The sequence below is a fragment of the Aotus nancymaae genome, unplaced genomic scaffold (genome assembly GCF_030222135.1).
Source record: "Aotus nancymaae isolate 86718 unplaced genomic scaffold, 86718_ANA_hifiasm-v0.15.2.pri h1tg000028l, whole genome shotgun sequence".
Taxonomy (NCBI): domain Eukaryota; kingdom Metazoa; phylum Chordata; class Mammalia; order Primates; family Aotidae; genus Aotus; species Aotus nancymaae.
In genome coordinates this window covers 21,050,382-21,067,310 of record NW_026988441.1, presented here as the reverse complement: position 1 = coordinate 21,067,310, position 16,929 = coordinate 21,050,382, and the positions used below count along the sequence as shown (strand labels likewise).

At 44.2% G+C, this 16,929-nt stretch overlaps 1 long non-coding RNA gene across 1 annotated transcript in view; it reads right to left on the bottom strand.

Moving 5' to 3' along the window:
* Positions 1–16,929, bottom strand: part of LOC105714493 (uncharacterized) — a 192,409-nt gene that overhangs the window by 113,069 nt on the left and 62,411 nt on the right. Inside the window, exon 3 of the long non-coding RNA XR_010344303.1 lies at positions 9,759–9,873. This is a non-coding gene — a long non-coding RNA (uncharacterized LOC105714493). The remainder of the gene's footprint in view (positions 1–9,758; positions 9,874–16,929) is intronic.

Here is a 16,929-nt window from a genome sequence, read left to right as displayed (position 1 = left end):
CTCTTTGCTTCCTTGCTGTGAACCACCTTTACTGTTGACAGCAGCTCCAGGGAATGTACGTAACCCAACGGAGAGGCATCCGAGGCACCATCACCAGACCCATGCCTTGAATGGAAGCAACTCAGAGTCCCAGTGGACCCAAAGTTGTGAAGCCATGATTAGACCCACACAGTGCCAGTATTCAGATGGACATTTTACAATATCATCAAATATATAAATACATTTGTCAAGCCACCAAATACTTGAATATTGTTGAACATTTGAATAATCCAATATAGCAACTCCATTTAGGCTGTCTTTGAGATGATTCATTTCTCAGTGTAATTATCTCACTGCATGGTTTCATAGATCAGGAACTCTGGTTAGAATCATACTCATCCTGCCATTGGAGCTCAGCTGTTTACTATGGTTAGGTGTTGCATAGATAAAGTTGATGACACCATGTGACATAAGATACTAATGTATAAAGACCAGTTTTCTACCATGATCGCTGTTCATAAAAAAGATGTTTAGGAAAAAATGTAACATGGCACTCAGAATTCCTACTCAAAAATGTACATTCTAGACTACAGGTCTTCTAAAATCTGGCAAACCATTCTACAAAAGAGAAAGACTATGTGTAAAATTAATTCCCTCCACTTCCTTTTACTTATAGAGAAAGGAGTGGAAGGACATTCGTTTAAGCTGAAAATGAAATGCCGTTGCGGTTTTGGGAGAATAAGAAACTCTATGATCATCAGACTGTGATGTCTGATTGGCGCTTGATAAATATCACCCATAGTTTGTTGAATAGACATATTCTCACTATTTAAGCTACTCCACACACCAGGTAGTTGCTATCACTTGACTTCTTGTTTTATTTTGTAATTATCATAAATTAAACTTGTTGTTGTTGTTGTTGTTAATTTGTTTATTGTCTTCCAGAGCAAGGGCTGTGTCCTTCTTGTATGCTATGGTAGCATGGACCTAAAACAGTGCCTGGCTCAGAGTGAGTATCTAACAAATATTTGTTGAGTAAATGACTAAATATGTGCCTAATGTGGTTGTTGACTGTTAGGTAATTTCCTCTCCCTCAGTCTAGTAAGTGTGTTGACACAACTCATTTGATAAAGAGATTACAAAAACACCACCTTTGATGGATGGAGTTATGGCCCCAGTTCTCAGCCTTAGCCCTGTGTTCAGCACTTTGCCATCTGAGTCTGTGGTTCTTCCCATTAAAGGGCGGAGCAAATTTCTTCACTCTTGTGTTTGAAACAAGAGCGTGAGAGGAAAGTGACGGTATCCCAGTTCTGAACCTCAGCCTTAAGAGATCTTGTATGTTTCTGCTCATTTCTTGTACTTCTGCCATCACTATGAAAAGAACATGCCCAGGCTTGCCTGCAGGTTTCAGGAAGAGAGAACCAAGCCCTGCCAGCAGAGCCACCTGGCTGAGCCCTGCCTAGGTGCACTGAGCCCCAGCCAGCCCACAGCCACAGGAATGACAGGAATGTTTATTGTTGTGTACCACTGACATGGTGTATTCACTTGCAATGCAACAATAACAAGTCTACACATAATCTTCCTCTGACTCAGCTTTATGGCTTCCAGTCCCCCAGATGGATGACCCTGTACCCAAGACACTGAATTGGCCCATATGACCAAGGTAGATATTATACCCATGTCCAAGCCAGGACCTCTGCCCTTCATTCCTCAGTGAACAGCACGGAATAAAAAGGATAATCACCTAGGCATTGCAGAAAAAAAAAATAGGTTCTTGTCACATGACCGGGAAAAGTCAACCATGAAGACACTTGGATGGGTGGGAGGTAATGGAATGTATTGAGTAAAAAGGAAAAAGACTCAGCAAAGTGAGAGGGGTTCCTGTTAAGAGGCCCCAGTCTCACAGATTGAATCTCAGGTCACCAACCTGTAAGGTTTGAATGAAGCAAGTGAGGTTCGAATGAGGCAACTGAGGCCAGTTATTGGAATAAAGAAATTTAATCGGCTCCTGGGTGAGGTTCTGCAGTCCGACAGGAGGGGCTGGAGAAGTCGCACGGACTCCTCTCAGACATGGGTTTTTATAGGGAGTGAAGGAGCTCGATTGGTTGTGGGAGAGCAGGACTACTATTGGGTAAGGTCACAAGCCCCCGTTTGCATACAGGACTTGGATGCTATTGGTTATAATTACTCAGCTGCTTTTGGCCAGAAAGACTCGGCTGCTATTGGCTAGAAAGACTCTGCTGCTATTGGCTAGAAAGACTCAGCTGCTATTGGCTAGAATCACAAGACCCGGCTTGCATACTGGGTTCTTTAAGGGAAGGCCAGGCTGTGCGAGAAGGGGAGAAGGGAACATGCCTGAGCATGTCTGAGCTTTCAGACAAAAGGGGGTGGGGTGTGCGTCTGAGCTCCTGGTGAGGCAACCGGCCTTACACACCCAAGAACAGGAGAGGCCAGGCTCCCTGCCACCACAAATGGCTCAAACTTCCCAAGTCTCCACCCCATCCTCCCAGTGCGCAGGTGGGCATTGTTCAGAGAGAATCAATAGTCAGGAAAGTGTGGGCTTCGTGGGACCGGCAGTCTGGTTTTTTAGCCTTCAGCCTGTTTTAGGCTTGAAGGCGGGGTTTTGTGGGAGAGCTGGGGAACTCTTGCTGCTTCCTGTCTCTATCCTAAGGGCCAGGAGTCTTACTCGGCACTTGCCGTGTGTTGTCTCATTTTGTCCTCATGGCCATGGTGTCCCCACTTCACAGGTAAAGATGCCAGGCTTGCTCAGGGGACACCCCTTGCCTCTGTTCTCCCACCTGGGAAGAGAAGTCCTAAAAGCGTCTTTTAACTGTGGTTCATGGATATCATTCCAAAGAGAAGGACCAGCTCTGTCTGGAATCAGAGCAAATGGATGGAAAAACAGGATTAGTGGACCAATCTTCCGCACTTTCTCCATCAACTCCGTCCTCGTGGTAGCCTGAACACTGAATCTGGCCTCATCTAGACATGGTCCCATGCTCTCCCTGGGACTATGTTACTTGGACAAGGAATATTTGTCCTGGAATCCTTTGTACCCTGCCCTCTGACTTGCCTTAGATAACCCCTTACAACAGGGAGCAGAACGTTACATAAGGGATGCTGGAACTCTGCCTTCAAGATGACAGCATTTTTGAAACAAAGGCATAGCCATAAATCTAATTTGTTTCTTTGCCAGGCTTTCCAAATACAGCTTCGTTGTAGGAAAGTGACCATCCCATCGGCAAATGTAATAATCATGACTTGAGTTTGAGGACGCATCTTTCTGCGGCCTGTGCGCTAGTTCACGCATTCATGTGATACATTTCTATTGAAGGACCACTGTGAGCCAGGCAGGCTTCTAGGGCCTTGGGGCCCAGATCATTCTCTTAACTTAGTGCCCCTTTATTTTGGAAGCATTTTAGATTATACATCCTTCACCATTACTCACCGTAGGATTTTAGATGGCTTTCAGACACACGCCCAAGTCCTGGCCGCCTTCTGACCCTGATACTTGACATCTATCCTGCCTTCCAGACCTTGACCTGTTTCCACTTGAAGTTTCCCTGCCCTGAATGCTCCCCTCCATTTCCCTCTATCTTGTTTTCCAAGACACTGATCTAATGGCCTCAGAGACCAAGGGGCCTTCCCCAACTCCCTGGAGCAGAACCCATCATAAGTCCCTTAGTGACACCATTGTGAATAATGAATACTTTGTGACATTTGATGCACAATAAGAACACACCCTGAATAATGATCTAATGATCACACTGCTTTGCTTTTGTTGTTGTTGTTGTTAACCAGTCTGCCTCAATTATTAGAATGTGTCCCTCTTTCTTGAGGTCAGGGACCATGTTGTGAAAACCTGAGCTCCTGGCACATATTATAGAAGAAACACAATGAAAACAGATGAGCCAATGTTAATTTGCCTATTCTGCTTATTGTTAATTGTGTATGCTCTAGAATGTATGCTCCAAGAAGACAGAACTCGTCTGTTGTATTCAATGATGTATTGTGAGTACCTGAAATAGTGTCAGGCACGTTAACAGGCATTCAATAAATACTGTTAACTGAAAGAATAGCTAGGATCAGAGAGAGAAAATTTTTAGAACTTGGGTAACAATAATAACTCAGGTCTCCAAATACCTTGTCTTTTCCCTAAAGGTGGTGGGTCTTCCCGATTCTGAGGCCCACAGTTATCTGTTCTCCATATAAACAAAACAAGATATTTCCAGTGGGATAAGACTTCCCAATGGCACCAGTTCTGGTTGGTTGAGAGCAAGAGCAGATATCAGACAACCACCCAGGGCATCTATTTCAAGTGAAGAAGCTTTGACTTCCAGATCGTTATCCACCTACAGAAGCACAAAGATCTTTATGGGAGCACCATCTTTTCTGGTGATCACACCTCTGGAAATGATGTTATAAGGCCAGGAAATTGATTTCCTGCATTGCAAAATCATTCCTGGGGTCATCAGTATCAAAGCCAAGTGGTTCATGGATTTTTTTTTTTCTTAAGATAAAGTGCAATATGTTTTGTGAGTTAAGCTTAACAAGATGTGATGAAATGAAAGTTTATCCTTTGAATTAAGTGTCATGGCTTAACCCAGGCAGATGATCCTGGTCCCTTCCTTAATCATGATCTGCAGAATCGACTTCCTCCTAAGCAAAAAGCTAGGGCACAGAGAAGGTAGGTGGGTGCATGGGGACAGGGCTGGGGGGTCACTTCTGCTGCCCGATGTGACCAGACCCAGAAATCCCTCAGGCAGCAGCAATGGGACTGAAGGGAAATAGGCACTTTCCTGCCTGAGAGCAGGGTGGTAAATTGGTACGACCGTTCCAGAGAGCAATGAGGCCCTAGGTATACAATTGAAAATATGTTGACATTCTAACCCAGCAATTTTTTTGTGGAAAGTTAACTTAAAGAAACTCCTTTGAAGGTGCACAGGAAGACCAGCCCATGAAATGTGTTATAGTGGTGCTTGTAACGTAAGAAAAGGAGGGCAAGCTATTTACTCTCACTAGAACAGTAGGTAAAACAAGTCTTGCTATATTCAAAGAGTAAAAGACTAAGTAGCAGCTAAAATGATGAACTAGAGTAGGAATCAGCAAACTGTGGCCAGCAAGCCAAATCTGTCTGTCTCCTGTGTTTGTAAATAAAGTTTTATTAGAAGATATACATTCAGTTATTCACATATTGTCTGTGGCCACTTTTTGCTCTAAAAGGTCAGAGCTTAGTAGTTATAATAGAGACTATAGGAGCCACAGGAACCTAAATGCCCTGAAGTAGTTATAATCTAGCCCGTTACAGAGTAACTGTGCTGGTTCTTTTTTAAAAGAGAGCTGCATAGATCACCAATACATTTTTTAAAAGTATTGAAAGAAAAGGATAAATTGTAACATACAATGTCATGCCGCTGTTTATGTGAATTAAACACAAACATATATGACTATATACCTAAGTACAGGAAAGCGGCACAGATGGGCTGGAAGGTGTCAACCTAATTCATGATCCTAATCACCTATGGGACGGCCAGAGGAGAACAGACTGGGACTGAACAGAATCAAAGTCTATGCAAAGATAATGACTTATTCCTTCTGTTGCATAGACTTGGAATAAATATTACAGCATTATGCTGCCAAGGGAGGTAGGCAGAGTCCACAGGACGCAGGTTTTGGTGTTTGAGGCATAGGCTGCTCCTAAGATCTCTCTTCCCAGCCCTGCCTCACCACATAGTCACCCTCCTGGTGCAGTGAACAACCTTGTCAACTGCAAGTGGCAGACAGCTCTGACCTGAGGGCTAAAGTTAAGGCAGAATAACATATTTTAGACGAATAAATAATTGGGATTGAAGACAGAAGTATAGGCATACATATAATTTGGAATGCCCTAATTGTATTTTCCTACTGCTAACATCACCACTTAAAGATGTAGGATTTATCTAAGTCTGTGCCCTCCAAAACCATAGCTTCCAGCCACATGTGGCTATTGAACACTCAACGTGGCTAGGACGAAAGAAAATGTGCTATCAATGTAAAACACATGCGGATCTCAAAGACAATACAGAAAAAACGAATATGTATCCCATTAACAATCCATCCTCCCGATGGCAGCTTGAAATGATTATGCTTGGTATATGAGTGGATTCGTCTACCATTGCAGCTGTAACAAATTACTTCAAAGTAGGTGGCTTGAAACAACTCCAATTTGTTACCTCACAGTTTTGTAGGTTAGACGTTCAATGCGGGCTTTACCAGGATAAAACTGAGATGTCATCAGAACTGAATTCTTTTCTGGAAGCCCTAGAATGGTGGTCCCCAACCTCTTTGGCACTAGGGACTGGTTTTGTGGAAGACAATGTTTCCACGAGCCAGAGTGGGGGATGGTTTCAGGATAATTCAAGCACACTATATTTACTGTAAACTTTATTTCTATTATTGCTACATTGTGATAATATAATGAAATGATTATAGAACTCACCATAATATAGAATCAGTGGAAGCCCTGAACTTGTTTTCCTGCAACTAGATGGCCCCATTTGGGGGTGATGGGAGACAGTGACAGATCATCAGGCATTAGATTCTCATAAGGAGTGCACAGCCTAGATCCATCACATGCTCAGTTCACAGTAGGGGTGGTGCTCCTATGAGAATCTAATGCCACTGCCTATCTGACAGGAGGTGGAGCTCAGGTGGTAAAGCGAGCAATGAGGAGCGGCTATAAATACAGATGACGCTTCACTCCTCCATGGCACCACTCTCACTTTCTCTTATGCCTCCCTTTTCTACTTTTTTTTTATTTTTTTGAGACGAAGTCTTGCTTTGTCTCCCAAGCTGGAGTGCAGTGGCGTGATCTCGGCTCACCGCAACCTCCACCTCATGCATTCAAGCAATTCTCTTGCCTCAGTCTTCCGAGTAGCTGGGATTACAGGCACCCACCACCATGCCCAGATAATTTTTGTATTTCTAGTGGAGATGGGGTTTCAACATTTTGGCCAAGCTGGTCTTGAATTCCTGACCTCAAGTGATCCACCTGCCTCAGCTTCCCAAAGTGCTGGGATTACAGGCATGAGCCACCATGCCCAACCATTCCTCATCTACTTTTAAGGACCTTCGTGATTACAGATTATCTAGATCACATCCCTATCTTAAAATCAGCTGGCTAGCAAACTTAATTCCATCTGCAACCTTAATGCTTTTTTGCCATGAAACAAAACACATTTGTAGGTTTTGAACACCTTCAAGGAGGTCATTATGTTGGCTATCACAATTAAGCTAATTAAAATATTTCGTTAAAATTAATGTTACCTGTTTCCTTCCACCTTTTTAATGTGGCTACAAGAAACTTTAAAGTTGTCCATGAAGCTCACATTCTATTTCTGTCGGGCATCATTGCTTCAAGATATGAATGTGCTTCACTAACTGTAAGGTATCACGATGGTGAGGAACGTTAATTGAAAGAAAATGACTTTTTTGAAGTCACTCTTATTTTTTTTCCAGATAGGCTCTCACTCTGTAACCCAGGCTGGAGTGCAGCAATGCAATCATGGCTCACTGCAGCTTCAGTCTCCTGGGTTCAAGTGATCCTCCTACCTCAGCCTCCCAAGTAACCGAGACTATAGCTGCATGCCACAATGCCCAGCTAATATTTTATTTTTTGTAGAGATGGGGCCTCACTATGTTGCCCAGGCAGGTCTCAAACTCCTGGCCTCAAGAAATCCTTCTGTCTCAGCCTCCCAAAGTGCCAGAATTACAGGTGTGAGCCACGACACCCAGCAAGTCGCTCTTGAAGATAGCAGAAACACACCTCAGTCCACAGGAATATATAATATGTAATAGCTCATATTTAGCAAGGGCTTACAGTGGGCCAGGCCTGTGTTTAAATATCCATTGGTTTCATCTTTATATTAGCCCTGAGACAGGTACTGTTGTTCTTTATATATTGCAAGTAAAGTTGCTGAGGCATAGATAGGTCAAGTAATTGGCCAAAATCACATAGCCAACAAGTAGAAGCAGAGGCTGTGGACTCTGGAGGCCTCCCTCTAGGTGGTGTGCACGTGTTAAACATCAGTTTGCACTGTAAGATGCATGAAGGGTGCTGTTTTTAGACACAACTGGCAAAAACAACAATGCTCTGGGGTCCACCTGCCCCTCTGCCAAGAAACTGCAAATGACACCTCTTCTTTGTGCAGCTCATCAGAGTGACAACCCAGGTATCTAACTCCCAGCCATAAAGCGAGTTCCCCCTGGATACTCCGTCTTGCACCATCCCTCCAAATGCTCTGTGACTATTTGAGTCTGGCTCACTTTTTAAGCTCCACATGTGACTAATTCCCACCAGACAGACAGCAGCTGCAGGGAAAAGCCTCAGCTTCTAAGGTCTTGAAGGAAAAGGACAGTTTGGCCACATACACTTTCACACACACACACACGCACAGGCACACATACACACACACAGACACACATACATACACATATGTATACACACACATTCACACACAATCTAAACGTCTCTATACTTATCTCTACTTAAAATATTTGTATACGTCCAAATGAATATATATATGCTTTAAATATCTTTTTCTGTATGCTGATATATGTATGTCTGTGTGCACATGTAAATTTGTCACGCATTTTCTTGTCTTTCTCACTTACTTTACCCAACTCTTTCTCTCTCAAGTATCTCTACAGCTCAAAATTTCCTTAAAGTTAAATTTTATTTAATGTTCATTTATATATCTTTGTGTGTGTGTGTGTGTGTGTGTGTGTGCTTCACATGGAATAATTCCTGATCACCACACATATATGAATGCCTCCCTATGAGTATTAACAAATAATAAAAGTACATCCATGCCACCAAGAAGACATGTTAAAAATTACTTTGGTGAGCCTAGATTCTGGATGCCTGATAGTGGTATGGTTTCCTGCAGTGTATTTAACCAAACCCCACTTCAGGATTAAGGAGCACATATAACTAGAATCATATTTTCCTAGCAGACAACTCTGACCTGAGGACTAAAGTTAAGGCAGAACAACATAGTTTAGAAAAATAAATAATTGAGATTTTAAACAGAAGTATATGCATATATATAATTTGGAATGCCTTAATTGCGTTTTCCTATGCTAACGTCACCAATTTGAGAGATATGAGTCCCACAGTTTCTCCTCTTTCTAATTCACCCTCCACCGGACCTCCCTTAAGCACACGCAACATTTCCTCCATAAGAGATGTTCTCTGAGCCGCATTGGCAGTTCCTAGTATCTGGAAACCCCTCTGGGTCACCCTTCCCCTCAGCACCTTTGGGCCACCTCCTGGGTCCTGATGTACAAGATCCAACCAGGCAGAGATGCAGCTGCATTTTTGGAACCAGCCTATTCTGTTTCTTTGCCATGTTGTGGCAAGCCCCTTCTGTAAAGGGCCAGATAGTAAATATATTCAGCTCTGCAGGTCACACGCTCTCTGCTACAACTCAGCGCTGCCATTGTAGGGCATGAATCATGGGCCATATGTAAATGAAGGGGCATGGCTGTGTTCCAATGACACTATTTCAAAAACAGGCGATGGGCCTGGACGTGGCCCACTGGCCATACTCCTGAACCCAGCCATCCACCAACGTGGGGCATTCTCTCCTGATATCTGTAGGTCACTTTCCCGTACGTCTAGCTGAGGTACCCGGTGAGTATTTTAGAGCCCAGAGAAAGGTAACTCATCAGTGACTGTGCTCATACATAATTAGGTAGTGAAGCCAATGTGGTGATTGGAAGCTTCATTATTTGCTCACCTGATTTTTTTCTCCAAGGATCTGTGAGTTCCTTGTGTGTCCTATCAATCACTGTCTCCCCAGCACCCCAGCACAGTGCCTGGCACATAGTAGGTACTCAGTAATGATGAAGAAACTAAAAAAAAAAAAAAAAAAAAAAGCTAATTATAATCGAATTATAATCAGATAGAATTTAAAGTATAATATTCATTCAATACTTTTTTAGAAAGTGATAACATCATTCTTGAATGGATAAAGGAAATGTGGCTGTTATCTGGCTGTCAGATAAAACGATAATTTATGTTGGTCTTGCAAATGGATGAGGAGGAAGTTAGCTCCTGGCCCACCCAAATTTGTTTCAAACACTTGAATGGATGAATGAGTAAATGGATGACGGCTTTTTTTCAAACTTTCTTGGGTTTTCCTGAGGCATGGGAAGTTGGAGTCTTACTTCTCTTTCCATTTCCACCTCTCAGCACACATCATCTTTTGATCCTGAAATTTCTTTACCACTAAGATCAGATAAAGCCTCAGAATCCTTGTCAACTCAGCTCTCTATGCAGGTACTCACAATTGGTCAAAGTTAACAAGTGCTATGAAATGTCTTTGTTATCCTTAAACCAAATGTTTTCTTGAGCATCTACTATGTGCTCAGCATACATTAGGTTGGGCAAGATTAACTCAAACTAGGGAGATAACAAGGAACCGTGGCATAGCAGGGGGTGTCAATATAAGTGCAACGGACACTCAGAGAGATCCCAAGACCTGGAATGCTTGGGAAGTAATGTAATAATACCAGTTCTCTGAGGACTCACTTTGTCTCAGGTCCTATGCTAAAGCTGTTATGTGCCCCACTGAATCATACAGCAGCCAATAAGGTAGGCCCCTCCCATTATCTGGAGGAGGAAACTGATGTTCTTAACATTCCTAGGAGCTACAATTGGCACCCAAGCCTGGGGACATGAAGCCATGAAGCCTGGGGACATGAAGCCATGAAGCCAGGGGAGATGAACTCAGGTGGGTTCTTACAGATGCAGAGAGGAGGTAAACTAGTGGGCCTTGTAGGAAAGATAAGTTTTGTTGGAAAGGAATGTAATCTTTGGCCTATTTCATCAGCCTGAAATATGGGTGTATGTGTTTAAATGGGTAGATGGGTGGGAAGGTAGATGAACGGATGGATGGGACCAGGTAAGCTAAATCATAGTTTGAGGTTCGGTTGGTAGCTCTAAGGCTGGAAAGATACGATGAAACCTAATTATGAAAGGTCTTCAATGTCAATTTTTAGAACTCAGATTTATTCTGTAGCAGAAAATAGGGAGGCATGACAGTTGCAGTGGGGAGTAAAATTATTGGTAAGATGCTTTAAAAGGTGACTATGGTGGCGAGGTGCCATGGCTCATGCCTGTAATCCCAGCACTTTGGGAGGCCAAGGTGGGGGGATCACTTGAAGATAGGATTTCGAGACCAGTCTGGCCAACACGGTGAAACCCCATTCCTACTAAAAACACAAAAATTAGTCAGGTGTGGTGGCGCACGCCTACAATCCCAGATTCTCGGGAGGCCGAGGCATGAGAATGATGAACCCAGGAGGCAGAGGTTGCAGTGAGCTGAGATCGAGTCACTGCACTCCAGCCTAGGCGACAGAGTGAAACTTTCTCAAAACAAACAAAGAAAACAAGAATGATGACTATGGCCCCAGTGAGGAGGAACATGGATTAAAAGGACAGGCTGAGGGAACACAGCCCAGAGGGGTGACTGAGCACCAATAATCCTATCAAGAAGAGCTGCACGTATATACTGGGGCTTACCCCGCACCAGGCACCCTCTAAGTGCTTCACAGGCGTTCGCTCACTCAATTTGCGCAAGATCCTAAGAAGTAAGTGCATGTTTATCATCCCCATGCTGCAGTGAGCAAGCTGATGTGCAGAGAAGCTAAGTAACGCCCCCAAGTTGGTGCTTCCAGTGGGCAGGTGGTCGAGCTAGAAGTCTCATGTGGGCAGGCTGGCTCCAGAGTCCAGACCCTTGACCCTGAAACCTTCCTGGTGGTCAGCCAGTGGTCTAGAAGGGGACAGGTATTGGACGAGCAGGAAGGAGAGCATGAGACGTTTTATAGTTCCTCAGACCGTTGACCCAGAACATCGCACTATTGCCCATGGAAGCTGACTGCGCCGCTGTTCCTGCACTGCGCCTTCCAGGGACGCACTGTTGACCTGGACCCCTCAGAGAAGCTCAAGAAGAGCCCCTGAAATGATGAAAAGCTCAGGTATGCAGGATTGTATACTTATTTATTAATAACTAAAAAAAAGGAAACACTAGCATTTCTTTATAAACGTGAAATGCTAGACACTTTTCTAAATATTTCCCTGGTGGCCACCTACAGTCTAGCACAGTGCTTGGCACAGAGGAGACACTCCGTACACATTCGTTGAATACATGAATGAATGAGTGAATGAATGAAGGAGTGAATGAAGGAGCACTGTGTTAGGAGCCAGGGCCTCGGGGCCCAGTCTGAGCTTCTCCATCCCCTTGTTCAATGGAGTTTACACAAGTCGTGCCACCCTCTCTGGACCTCAGTTTTGGCAGAATGATGGGCAAGTGAACCAGGGAATTCAAAAATTTGAAGGGCGCTGTGTGCATGAAGGCTACTGTTCTGGCAGCTCTCCCTGGGGTGAGGTGCAGCTCCCACCAAGCTCTCCTCCTCTTCCCCCTCTGCGGCTGCTATGGTGGTTTTTCCTCTTTGCAACAGGACACCAAATGGTTAATGCACCACCCATCGTCTTTGATTTATGAAGTGGCCGATTGGACCAGGAAACACAGCAGAGACAGCCTTCTCACTTGCAGGGGAGACCCCAGAGAGCAGTAATTCTGTGCACAAAGGCGAGCGGCAGCCCCGAGCCTCAGTAGTGGTAGAAAGCCCACCCTGCCGAGCCTGTCCTGGGGATGATGCCAGGGCCAGCGTTTGTTCCTGCTCTGTGCTGAGACAGAGGCAGCTTTGTCACCTGGCCCCTGTCGTCCACCCAGCCCCGGAACCTCCACTGCCCACCCTTTGCCCTGAGAACTGAAGTGCAGCCCTGCCCCGGTCACCGCTTAGCAGTTCCTTTCAGCGTCTGCCAATCTATCAAGATTCAGCTACCGCTGTGAACCCATCAACTCCATGGAAAGGAAAAAAGGAACCCTCACCACAGCAATTATTTATCCTGGCCTGAACTTCAGGTGACCTTTCCCAGGTCCACAGAAGTTGCAGATGGGAGCACCTTGGTGTGTAGGATTTTTTTCCCCACTGTGTCCTTTTAGAAAACATTTTTTTTCATGACATGATCCTCTTTTGCAAAATTTTCTGTTGCAAAAAGATCTTTGGGTGGTCTATAAGATCACGATGGGGTGGAACATTGGCCTACCTAGAGTGCAGACTGGATGTAAAAGAAGTCATCCAAAAATAAAATAAATAAAAAACAAAAACTGTGACCTCGTGGGGATGGCTTCAGAGAAGACCCGAGTGCAGCTCACCCACAGGCCAGCTCAGCCCTCGGACATAAACAAGCCCTGTTCTGCACCAGAGGCTCTGCCTTGACCCGAGGAGATCCAATATTGTAAACTCTGTGGGTGGGTGTTTGTGTGTGTCCCCGAATCAGAGAAAAATCCAGCCCATAATGAGGACTATGCAGGGTGTAACTCCCTGTGTAAATTTAAAGTGACCTAAGGGACATAATTACATAAATCTCATCATGAGACAATATACTTTTTATTTGTTTGAATTTTATTTGTATTGGTAAAACTGACCTGAAACTGACACAAGTTTATTAGAAAAAGGACTCTGTAAAAGCAAGTGGGCTGGTCTTCTTATTTAAGATGGATGTGCCACCTTCTAGTATGATTAGAGAAATGGATAACTCACTAACATCTGTGCAAACTACAATAAAAAGGGATTTAGTGTTACCCCAAGGAAGGCAAGAGAGGCTGTCTGTCCATTAAACGCTTTATTACAGCGCCAGCAGCTTTTTTCTAATTCAGTTATTCCTGCACAGCGTTCAGCACTCTGACTGCCTGTCAACCCACCAGACAGTGCTCGGGGCTGGGAGGTTTTGTGCAAGGTAGGTGACAATCAAATGAGCCACTGAGAAGAGAGGGGTGCCTGACCCTCGTGAAGGATTAACTACAGAAAGTGAGTGTGATCATGTCACACCATTACTTAGAATTTTCACAGTCAATTTCTGAAAATATGAGATAAGTTCTTAAAGAGGCAGTTGTCTCAGGAGCTCAGCAGACCTGGTGTGGTTTTTGTTCCATGTGGTAGGACAGGGAGCCGGGAGAGAGAGTGGGGACTTCGAGGGAGAGGGAACAGGTGGCATCTGCACTGTGCCTATCTTGTGAAGGGCATTCTAGAGCCAGGCCTTGGAGCAGCTGGCTCCTAGGAAGGCTGCGGCCAAGAAGGGACAGGATATAGAGAAGGCTTCTGGGACCAGGATGCTGTTTATCCCTCCTCCACTGGATGCTGGACTCCAGCCTCTCCCGGGGTCATCCAGGCTGATCAGCATGACCCTTTGGGGATCATATCAAGCTTTGGGGTCACAGGAAGCCTGTCTAGGGCAGTCGAGATGCCGGTGCCAGGATGAAATGCCCTTCTTCCATTATCCCTTTTCACCCCTGCAACTTCTACAACCAATATCATCATAAGCTTCTCCAGAAGACTATGTGCCCCTATGGCATGCAAAAAGATCCAGTCCCACAGGACCTCACAAGCCACGTGCTTAAAAAAATGTATTGTATGCTTAACACAAATATACTTGAAATATGTATTTCAAAGCCTGGCAAAGGTAGATGACAGTTCAAGGAAGCATGGCACATTTTGGGGTTAGAGTTGAGTTCCTCATGAATAGAGGGATAACACAAAGAGGGGCAGGCTCCACCCACAGCATAAACAATCTTTGGAAGTGGAGCTGAGACCAGAGCCCCACGCCCCTGATCCCTGGACCAACAGAAGTTATGCTCTGGTGGCTTCACGCAGTAGGGCTTTTTGAGAAGATGGACTGGAAATGTGATTTCTTCCTTTGCATCTATATATTTAAATGAGAAAAGTAAACCACAAACCTCTAAGCTTGGTTCTGCTAAAGTAATTTAACATCTGCTGCCACCTGAATGTAATTGAAACAATTCATTATCAAATTTACTGATCTGCTTAATGATTTTGTATTTCTCTTTCAAAATCACCTTCCTCCTAAGCTAGCCTAGGTAAATTACCCTTTCCTTCAAACCTGAGAGATTGAAGGGAGCTGGCAGAACATCCAGTTCAAGCCCCCTCACTTTAAAGATGGTGTAACTGTGGTTTGTGAGTTGTTGGTGACTGTGCAGACCTTTACTGAGGTCACAGAGCAAGTCCAGCAAGACTTGAACCCAGACTGCCAGAATCTCACCCTTGTCTCATTCCAAGATTGTGTGCTGAGGGTTTTCAGCTGCATCTCTAAAGGGAAGGCCAAAGAGGGTGCAACAGGAAGGGATGACAAAAAGCGGGTGGAAAGGAAGAAGGAAGGAGAAGAAAAAAGGGAAAATAGGAAGCTCACTTTCCAGAGCTGCACATTTTTTCTGTTTGCTCAGTGGCAGTCTGTTAAAGAAATACTTCATTGTCACTGAGCACAGAGTCATTAAAGGCACCTTGGAAATTTGGACCCTTTTACTAGAATCAGGGCTTAAATAGCAACTTAATTTATGACACTTCTCGAGGCTGATGGCATTTTTGCTCTAAGGTAAGGTCATCTCAGTATATACCCCTCCCATCGCTTCCCTTTAGAACACGCAGAGGCGTTTCCTCTTTACTTTCAAGTTACTGATTATTCAACTGCTCAAATGTAAGTCACATATGTATGTAGGCACGTTTGAGTCCACGGTGTGTTTCTAAAAGAGAGCTCTTTTATATCTGCCTGTAAAAGAGGAGAGCGCAGAGAGGGGGGAAACCCACAAATAAGCATGTGAATAATTAGATCACAGATAGATGCCACCTTTTCTCAGCGTTAAAACTGTGAGGGGAGAAAGTATTCGTGCATAATTGACATAATTGATCTAGTATTTTTTTTTTCCTTTTTGCTGCAGTAATTTTTATGCATGCCATTGTTGCTGTTATTATCCAAGATGTGATCTTGTGTGGTTGATAATACAGACTAGATATGAATACCCGTACGCACCAGCCAATCACAAATCTATAGTGTCTATTTCTGCATCACCAGGTGCTATCTCATGGGAAATATCCTCTTTTTTGGCAGGCACACAGAGCACTGCATTATCTGTCATTTTCATTAGATTCAGCTACAGCTGGGCCAAAAAGACTTAGTTCTAGCATATGTGCTCAAAATGGCCAAGCTGCAATTGTCCAAATTCACCCTTTCAGGATTGCATTACCGAACAACTGGAGCTAAAGCTAGAAATTGGAGAGAGCAAAGTGCCTGAATTCCACTTGGAAAATGGCAAACACCATAAGCTCTGAAGATTGAAGCTTATTATCATGACTAACTCAAAGGGTCAGAGGAGGCACTAGCTTCCACCAGCAAGCTCAACGTTGCTTTTGGCACATCTTAGGCAAGGATGGAAGCCGCGTAGAGCCTAGATTTTGACACCACTTAAGAAAGAAAAGCCGAGGTCTTTCACTGCCCTCTGTGCCTTTCGGTCTACCCTGGCCTTGTGGAATGCGGTAGATTCTGCTCCCAGGTCTTACCCTGGGCCAGCCAGTTTTGAGCCCCATGGGACGTTGTTGTGACCTGCTGCATACCTGGGTAGTCTGGGGTGTATAAAAAGCATCTCATCCTGAGGGATAAAAGCATCCAACTGTCATAAGCTTAAGTCGCCATGAACGCCTCCACTATTTTATACATTCAGTCCTTTATGTGAACATGTGAAGAGGACATATTGAAAAATTAGACCCCAAAAGAAATAAATACAAAAATCCCCACATCAGGGTGCTGGAAATGGGAGAACCACAGGGCTGGGGGAGATAGTCACCACCCCGTGGACTTCATGTTATTTGAAGCAGACGTTGACAAAGAATAAAAATATATATATATAAAAGGAGACACTGGTTGTTCAAGCAGAGAAAAAGCAAAAGTCCAGTGGGAATGTAAAATAGTGCAGCCACTGTGGAAACTGTATGGGGGTTACTCAAAATATTAAACATAGAATAACCATATGACTCAGCAACTCCACTATC